General features: G+C 41.9%; 1 long non-coding RNA gene across 1 annotated transcript; it reads left to right on the top strand.

The window, feature by feature from the left end:
* Positions 1-486: 486 nt before the first annotated feature.
* Positions 487-4,376, top strand: LOC113998735. The gene is made up of 3 exons (XR_005562876.1): positions 487-526; positions 1,453-1,568; positions 2,859-4,376. It is a non-coding gene; the product is annotated as an uncharacterized LOC113998735 (long non-coding RNA).
* Positions 4,377-10,144: the final 5,768 nt, after the last annotated feature.

Consider the following 10,144-nt stretch of genomic DNA (forward strand, 5'->3'; position numbering starts at 1 on the left):
AAACAATCAGGGGGAAGAGTGCAGGTAGGCTTAAGAGGAATGTAAAATGGAATGTAAAACGTTGACATGAACACAAAAGGCAGTAGAGAAAACATTTTCATAACTTAGGACTCCAGCTTAAAAAAAGAAAAAGAAATGTATACACACATGAGACAGAAATTTGCCACAGAAACCATCTTGAACTGTGTCATAGTTTGAAATTGGCCCCCCTGAGAGGCTGGGGGGGCTCAGAGGTGATTGGGTGCCAGGGCAGCGTTCCCGGGAGAGCCAATCGCTGTCCCTGTTGTTCGCTTCTGCTCAAAATCATATATCACAGCACCGGAAGTGTTTGGCATTGCAGTCTTGGTTGTTTTGCTGTTGGTGTCTGCTGCGTGTAGGTGGACAAGGCCAGGGGGTGGCTGGGCTCCCTCTCTTCCCCTCTGGGGGGGAGAGGGGAGCCCTGCGACCCCCCAGCTCAGCCTTTGGCTAGAATTAGAGTCAGCATTTGGAGTGTGTGCTGTGAAGGAAGGGATTCACAGCACCTGAGGTAAGAGGAGAGAGGTAGGCTTTGCAGCCAAGCCTTCTTCCCCCTCCTTTTCTGCAGTGAAGCTGTAGAGGGGGGCTTTTTCTTTCCCTCCACTGTAAGTGGAGGAGAGGCTCAGAATTAAAGCTGAGCCAAGAGACTGGGCCGTGGAAGTAGGCCCGGCGAAATTGGAAATGAGCCAAGAGCTCGAAAGTTGCCTGCCGAAGCTGACCGGGGGCAGCTGAGAACTGATGTGGAGGAATGAAGATTCCAGGATGTAGATGCTTGATAAGCTACACTGCAGCAGCTTACGAACCAAGGTGAGGCACTGAGAGGGAGGAATCACCAGCAGCAGAAGAGCAAGGACTCAAAGCTATCTTCTCGGACTTCATGAGGAGGAGAGACTACAACAAACAATCGCTGGAACTTGGTGAGGAGGGAGTGTTCAGGAGCCCAGAACACTCCCACAGCAAAAGACTGTGTTACATATCAGCCTTAAAAGCTGCTCCTGGACCAAAGTTAAAGGAGGGGCTTGAAAGGACTGACTGATAGTAATGTAATATATATATATATATATATATATAATTGCCTTTAGTTTGTATAGTATTTATTTGTGTAAATAAATGTATATACTTCCCCCTTCCCCTACAGAAGCCTCTGGCCTGAAAGTTTCTCTCCGGTGTTAGGATAAATTGTTGAGAAGGGGTGGGGGAAGCCTAAAAATTGGATTTTAGATTTCTAATGTGGCTCAAACTGCCACAAACTGTCATCTCAGAAAGTCAGTATATGAACCCAAAAAGAGAATAAAAACATGAAACGGGAAGACCAAAAATGTGTAAATGTGTCAATTTACCCAACCTCATCTTAATTCTGTTGGTGAAAGTAATGTGCAACTATATCGGGAAACCTTTTATAACCATGTGTCTTAACAAATTTGTTCTGTATTACAGAGTAAATTCACAAAACAGGAGTTCTAGAGGCTTTTGGCACCACTACCAGCCTGGAGCATGAAGAAGTGATGTGAAGATGGCATTTCCTAGAAAAAGCGTGCTGGAGTGGCAGGAAGGTGAGACAATGTGGCTTATTAACTTTTTTTTTTTTTTAATTAAATTATGCATCTGTGCATTCAATAAGTTGTTTGGTCCAGGGAAAGTTTCTTCCACAAAGCTGGACTACCATCTGACAGTCATATGTCCTTTGCCGAAGCTTAGGCTGTGACACTCAGACTTGATCTGGAGAGCTGACCCGTGTTTGGGAGGACCTAGCAGGGGCAGTCATTGCTCATTCAGAGGAATCACACGGGTGTAAAAGCCTGACTGCAGGGTCCTGTGGCATATGTGGGGCTGGAATTTCCCTGCCTGAGAAGAAAATATCCTCTGATGCATGATACCTGTTCACAGTACCTTGCAAGAGTTTGCTCCCTTTCTCTACATCATTCTGAAAGGGCTTCTCCTGAAAGAAAAATTGTAAGCACTGCTTTTAAGCTCCTCTTTTCTCCACTGTCCTGTACATCCTATCTTATAGCATCTGCTATCACATACCCGCTCTTTCCATGAAAACCATCTCTCACCAGTTATTCTGGAGACAGGCTTTTACCACCTGATAAAAAACCCAAGCCAGCATGTTCCTGCTTTTAGGACTCAAATTAAAGAACAGATTTAATCCATGTGAAAAATGACACACATTAAATACAGACATTGTAAGACAGCTACTGTTCCTGCTCCAGGAATTTTTCATACTCTGATGACTTCTTAGTCAGCACAGATTGGTTCTTTCCACAGCCTACCTCTTGAGAGCATTAGTGTAGTCCGAGACAGGCTGTTGGACAATCTTTATGTCCTTCCCCATCCAGAAAAGGGCAAATCCACATACAAAGAGCTGTACAGTGCAAAACAGGCCAGAACAGCTCAAAGAAGAGTAACAGGAGGGTATAGGTGCCTAGGAGGGCTGGTTATGCAGATGTGACAGGACACTAAAGCCCCTGCCAGGGAAGACTTTGTACAGGGGAGACTCTCCCCTGAAGTATCTCTCAGGTTAGACAAGTCTCTGAGGGGCTGGGCTCACTCACAGAGGGTACTCATGGAAACCTGAGCTGTGGCCTTATCAGTTTGTAGAAGCTGAAAGGTGTACTTGATGAGCTCCCACATTGCTTCGGGTCTGTGGCCTTTTAAGCTGCTGTGACTCTAAAACCATTACTCTAGAGTACTTGAGTCTGTTCCTCCCAGCCCATGGTTTCCAATTATGTTGATGTATAAGAAGAAAATGTAGAAGTCAATTAATGACTTTCATAATAAGCTATGAAAAATAAGTTTTAGCTACAAGCTCATTGCCCATCCTCGTCTCTTACTTTTCACAGCTTCCTAAATTTGTTAAAAATATGCATGCTTTTAAGAAGACAGAGTATCTGTCAGCTAAACAAGTGGAAGAGTTCTGCTTCATTTTGATGAGATGCTCTGCAGTGACCAACTTGCCCTTTGGACATTTAAGACAGCTGAGTGCCAGGACTGTCTCAAGGAAAAGTGGTAGCAAGAGAAGTAGTAAGTTGTGGCCATGTGTTCAAAGACAAAGTCATGTAAGCGCTCATGCATTTGTGACTCAAATGAACAAGCATGCTTCCACTCTCCGTTCCCCTCTCTAACTGAAATCATGTGCATTAGAGTCTGTATTTGTCTCATTTGTCACAGGTGATGAAAACTCATTAAATTTGGGTTGAAATCCTGACCTCATCACAAACTCTTTTCCTGTTATGACCCTGGGTATGTCTTGTATTTTCACTTTTTCTATCATGATCCTGACCTTTTCAAGACACACGTATGTAAGGGTTTTGCATACCTTGGCCCTGATTTTAGTGTACATACTTCGTACCTTCACCCCGATTTTAGTGTGCATATTAAACTACACTGTCACAAAAATAACAACCATTTTCTGCTTTCTTTCCTGACCTATTAACTTTCTAATTTTTTTTCTTCTTAGACACATAGAACAAAGATTTAGCAGAAAACAACCACCTTTCAAACAACAGAAATAGCTTAATGCATTCAACAATCTGACCCGTTTCCCAAGCCAACAACTAAAATAAAATAATTACAGTTAAACATGAGTTTTGCTTAGAACAAACTCCCATAGTAAATGCCTTGTTTGTAACAGTAAGAAAATAATTTCCTGACCAGAAGAGGGCATTTGACTTCATGACTTGGGCTCGTGGCTGTGGGCTCATCATCTTGAAATAAAAACAAAACCCCACCAAAACCTATTCTACATTACTAAAAATTCTTACCATTAGTGGTTACTTCTGTGCAGTACCAGATGTTTAAACCTTTCACTCAAAGATCCCCCTGAAGTCAAGAGGGGCTGAGAATATGACAGTGAAGAAAAGAGTCATTGATCGATCCTTCTCTGAATTATCCACTTCCCACTTTCTAGCATCAAGACAAGCAGAGCTTTACTCAACCAACATTCAAGAAAAAGAGCCACCTGCAAATGGACTTGTTTGTCCCAAGTTACAGGCATTTACTCACTGGTCTGAACTGGCACAGTTATTCCTCTTTATTTTCTTTGTTGTTAGTTAAAACCTCTGAAATGATGAGCATACAGGAGTTTTATGTAATCTTAGATCTTAAAGTGGGAGATATTTACACCCTTGTAAAAGGTCCTTATCATCCTCAATCACTACAGCAATTAATAACTAGGACAAGACCCCAGCTGTGTGAATGTGGTTTTCCACAGTGTTGACAGTGAGTAGAGGAAAAATACACTCACTGAAAAGTGTGTGCTTTTGGGATCTTAATTTAAAGTAAGGAGAAGTACCAGGCAGGGGAAATACTCTCCTGTAGTTGAAGGGTGAACAGTGTGGATAAATTGCAGAGTTGGGCAAAATAGCTAATGAAAAGAAATACTAGAGTTGCCAAAACTGCATGTTTCATGTTGTCACATTGACTTTCCTGAAGTGTCATCCTTGACACTGAAGTTCCCAACTTTGGTATTTTTTTAAGAAAAAAATCCCTTCCCTTTTAAATGCCAATAAGTGTATTGGTATTCCAAGAAATTTGAAACTTGATTTGTTTCCTATGAATGCAAACAAAACACAAAATATTTCTGTTTTAAGTTTTAAGAGTTTTAACATTCCTGTTAAATTAACATTAACTCCAAAGTTTTAACGTTCTCTGCTCACCAGGCATGAACTGGAATTGTCCCAGATAAAATTGCTTATAGTAAAACCAAATAAATCTGTTTCTACTTTACTTAGTTGCATATTTTTCAATTTTAAGTTTTTATGAATACTTACAACCCAATTGCCATTGACCTCAACAGAGCCTCCAATTTTATGCCATTCTGGTCTTGAATATACTGGGATGTCCTGCAAGGCTAGAACAGAGTCAGATCAGCAGCAGCTCAGGCAGCGAGAGTTAAAAGTAGCTTAAGCCAAGAGCAGACCCAGGAGACCCCAAAAACAAAGTGTGAAGGTGTTCATAATGTAAAAGTTTAGGATCAGTTTTCTTGTGAGAGTTTATTTTCCAGATGGGTTTAGGACAATCTGGGTTAGGTGATATCTGAAACAAAGAAAAGGAAGTTATTATTTCAGTGTTTTATAATAGATTCATAGTTTTCTCTTGAGGTTGTTATGCAAGATATGCACATGTGCCTGTGAGAAACAGAAACGAAATGTCAGACATACGTTAACGTTGGAAACCAGAATAACAATGAATACACTTGCTTATAAAGAGATCAACACTTTGGTTTCAGCATGACACAGAGAAGTTCCTAATGCTATGAAGCAAGTTTGCCAAGTGCAGCTGAGTAGGTGGAACTGATAGCTGACACCGTTCAACCTAAAGCAAGACACGCAATTTTGCAAATGAGGAAACCCAATCACAGGAGGTGATGACGGCAGGATACATTAAGTACTCTGTCATGTGGTATTTTCAGCTGGAGCTGGCAAGCCTTCCCCAGAAGAAAGCAGTTGCTCAGTCACCAATTGCCAGAGAATGAGGTGGAGCCACTTGGAGAAACATCTGTGGTTTGCCTCCTGCAAGGAGCCAGTCCATTACTGAAATGGCTTGCTCCTGGCCTAGATTCTGCTACAGCAATGCTGCCTCTGAAAAACTGAGCAGTATGAAAACATATGGTCTGGAAACTTGTGGTGCATCTTTGAACAACAGGAAAGTCTACTCATTAGCAGATAAAGCAATGTTCTGGTTAGTCAAGACAAACAAAATTTGGGAAGTACTTATTTGCTAGTTATATAGTGCTCCTACATATCATGGATGCTGGCAAAACAGATTCCCCTTACACACCACAGCACTGCTTCAGCCTTTGGCCATTACTTTCATTGTCAAGTATTTAACTTCTTTTAATGTATGAGTGCAATTAAAATCTACGATAAAGCACTACCAGAGATATCAGCTATACCTTCACATTCCTCAGTGTTTTTAGTATCAGAGCAGGGCATCACTGCTACACTGCCATGCACCTGTGCTATGTTAATGGCCTAAAAGCCCAAGGACAAGATTCAAGACACCATATAAAATAATTATGTAAAACAGCCTCTACCCTAAAATGCTGCCATTTACTAGGCTGATGAGCCACATCATGGAAGAACTAGAAAGAAAACAAAAACAGAAAAGAGGCTTGTCAAAAACATGAATTAGCTTTCATAAAAGCAGCAGTACAGAACTTCTTGAAAAAATCTTTGAAAAACGTGATCAAGGACAATGGATGTGATAGAGACGTCTAAAATTGTGAGTGACATGGAAAAAGATCTCATCATACAGGGGTAGTATTTTTTTCATACATCTTATAGAGGTACCTGGATGTTAGGTAAATTCACTGACCAAAAAAAAAGGAGAAATTTATTGTTGATTTTCATTTCTAAGCTTTTGGGCTTTATGTGCATTAGCTGGATTTTTGGTCAAAACCTTATGACAGCTGTTCTTGATAGACTGAAGGAGGCTGACCAGACAGTATAAATGAACAGACATACCTCTTTTTCCTTCCTTCAGCTGTCTACATTGTGAAGATGATTTCATTCATGGCTAGGCTTCACGAATGAAGATTTAGGAAGGCTCTATCCACATTTGTTACAGGCACGCTGGTGGCTTATGAGGCCAATACGAGATAGACATATCCGATTGCAAAAGGCACAGCACAAAGACTCCTTAGATGGTGTATTCTGCAAGAGACGGTTCTTTCTGTGCTGTCTTTTCTCCTCGAGAGTGATCCTGCGTGTGTTCTCAAAGGAGACAGGTGTGTCTCCAGGCCTCCTGATTGGAGGCCAGAGTAGACCAGTTATGTTGATCAATACGGCCAAGGCTGAGATGTTGTTTCAGGGAGTCCTTGTATCTTCTCTTCGGGGCTCCTCTCTTGCAGCAGCCAGTGGCAAGTTCACCATAAAGCAAGATCTTAGGGAGGCGGTGGTCCTTCATCCTTGAGACGTGTCCTGCCCAGCGCAGCTGTGTTCTCAGCAACATGGCCTCAATACTTGTGACTGCTGCTTGCTCAAGAACAGATGTATTGGCCACATAATCTGACCAGTGGATGTTTAGGATTGTACGGAGGCAGCGTTGATGGAAGCGTTCTAGGAGTCGCAGGTGGTGGCGGTAGATGACCCAGGATTCGGAACCATACAAGAGAGTAGAGAACACAATGGCTCTGTAAACACTGATCTTTGTACTTTTCTTCAAGTGTTTATTATGCCATACTCTTTTGTGGAGTTTTCCGAAGGCACTGTATGCCTTTGCTAACCTGTTGTCTTATCTCCCCATCAATCTTACCGTCCGAGGAGATGAGGTTACCGAGGTAATTAAACTGCTGGACTGATTTGAGCTCTGATTGGCCAATGGTGATGTGGGGATGATGGGGGACTTCCTGAGGTGCAGATTGATGGAGAACTTCTGTCTTCTTTAAGCTGACTTCCAGTCCAAGGAGCTCAGCAGCATCTGCAAAGCAGGATGTTAAACGCTGCAGAGCTGCTTCTGTGTGGGCGACAAGGGTGGTGTCATCAGCATAAAGCAGCTCCCGGACAAGATGATTTAAGGTCTTAGTGTGGGCCTTCAATCACCTTAGGTTGAATAGGCTTCCATCAGTACGGTGTCAAATGTAGATACTGTCCTGATCCTCGAGGTCTGCCGTGGCCCTTTGGAGCATCATGCTGAAAAAGACTGTGAATAGGGTTGGAGCGAGAACACAGCCTTGTTTCACACCATTCTTAATTAAAAAGGGCTCAGAAAGTGCATCGCCATATCTGACCTGGTGGTGCTGATCCTCATGGAGTGAGATGATCATTTTAAGGAACTTGGGGGGACAACCTAAACGTTCCAAAATCTGCCACAGACCTTTCCTGCTCACAGTATCGAAAACCTTGGTGAGGTCGACAAAGGTTACATAAAGACCTTTGTTCTGTTCCCTGCACTTGTCTTGCAGTTGTCTGAGAACAAATTCCATGTCTGTGGTGCTCCTGTTGGCTCTGAAACCACATTGGCTTTCAGGTAAAATTCCTTCTGCTATAGTGGGTATTAGTCTGTTCAAAAGTATTCTTGTCAGGATTTTGCCAGCATTGGAGAGTAGAGTAATACCACGGTAGTTTGAGCAATCTGATTTAATACCTTTCTTCTTATACAAAGTGATGATGACTGCATCACGAAGGTCTGATGGTAGTTTGCCTAGTTCTCAACAGCGCACCACAAACTTGTGAAATTTGGCATGGAGTGCAAGGCCCCCATATTTCCAGACTTCGAGTGGAATTCCATCAACCCCCGCTGCCTTGCCGATTTTCACCTGCTGTATGGCCTTGAGGGTTTCTCCTAAAGTGGGGGCAGCATCCAATTCATACTTTACTGGTTGTTGTGTGATGGACTGAATTGCTGAGTCTTGGACTACACGGTTGGTACTGAAAAGAGTCTGAAAGTGTTCAGACCATCGATTCAGAATGGAGGTTTTATCTGTAAGAAGCGTTTGACCATCAGCGCTGAGTAGAGGGCTTTGTACCTGGTATGTAGGCCCGTATGCTGTTTTCAGGGCCTCATAGAAACCTTTGTGATCACCCGTATCTACACATAATTGAGTTTTTTAAGCTAGATCGATCCACCACTTGTTCTGGACATTGTGAAGATGGTAAAGGAAGGAGAAAGCTCACCTTTCAGAAATGCAGAAAGAGTAATTCAGGAATGCCAAAAGAAGTTAAAATGGGCTAGGAGGCACTAGGGAAAGTGTTTGGGTTTTCTTTTTTGTTGGATTTTTCTTTACTTTTCTCTAAACTGTTACCCATTCTCATGAATAACAAATGTGTAGAAAAAATGTGTACTCTCTGCAAAGCCCTCCTGTGTTTCTGTATGTTCATACACTTCAACAAAGCACCTCATGGACTATCTAGTTTGAGGGATTTCCCTCTCCCAGGTCTGTAAGGGAAAGTGTCCGGTGCTATGAGTAAACTCTGAAGAGATGAGATTTGTGCTCTCTGTAGCTGACTACCAAGTAGACTACAGTTCCAGTGCTAAGGAGAGATTTATTGCATCCTCAGAGTGAGTTCAGGGACTGAAAAAAAGAGGAGGGATGCACTGTAGAAATTTCATGCTGCTTTCTAGGCATTATCTTCCTGATATCTTCCCGAGGTCACCACTCTCTTCTCCCTGAGCTGGTGGGTCCTCTTTATTTTGCACGTAACAGGCTTGCTATTTACAGAGTACAGCATGCCAGGTCCAGTTGTTCTCAGTGTTCATAAGTGGTTTAAACAGTCATTAACAGCCTCTAAAAAGCCACAGGTGATTCAGAGTAACCTCTTCAATCAAAGAGGTTCCTACCTCTCCCTCTGTGAGTTATTTTTTGAATCAATATTTTTCAACTGAAGGTATCTGTCAAGCTGCCAACAATGCTGGACTGAAGTATTTTGGTGGGGCTAGAGTCAAACCACAAATTTCAGTGAAGTTAAGATCATTCTGAGCATGTCAGTAGCTGTGCTCCATCTCTTTTCTCCCAGGAAGACACTTAGATACATTACTGGGACCAAATAGCTGACAGGAAAGACAGTGAAAGTTACATAGAAAGTGTGGATGGAAAAGTTGCACTCTATTTCCAATGAGGAACTCAATAATCCCCTCAGCAGATGTGAGATTTGGAATGTGAGACTCTGACTCTGGTGCACAAACATAATCCAGACTGGCCCTCAAAGGAGGAAGGAGCAAGAAAGAAAAGAATTAAAATTCCACAAATATACTGAGTGGCAGATGTATCCACCTCAAAATATATCCCACTCTGGACATTCAATCAAGAAAAAGACACCCAAAATCCCAGAACCTTTGAGGAAAAAAGAAAACAACAACATATATCTGGATCTATTTTACATACTTTGATTATAGCCATGGTACTTTTGGAACTTGGCCAGGTCTGTTTGTGATGGAGCTAAACAAGCATTTATGTACTTTTGCAAGTAATTTAACTAAAAGCAAGAGTTTGTAACTGAGAAAGGTCAGGGAGTGTTTTCAAACTGTAGATCATTATTTCCAGAACAGATTACAATTTTCAGCTTTTCTTACTGTATTTCATTCCACTGATGGCTCCTTTTTATTTCTTCCTTAAACATTTAGGCTTTATACAGACAGAACATTTACATGTGTATATGTATGTGTATTAATTCTTAATGTTTAACAC

Source organism: Pipra filicauda, unplaced genomic scaffold (genome assembly GCF_003945595.2).
Source record: "Pipra filicauda isolate LSUMZ 115617 unplaced genomic scaffold, ASM394559v2 scaffold168_size1973030_pilon, whole genome shotgun sequence".
Lineage (NCBI taxonomy): Eukaryota > Metazoa > Chordata > Aves > Passeriformes > Pipridae > Pipra > Pipra filicauda.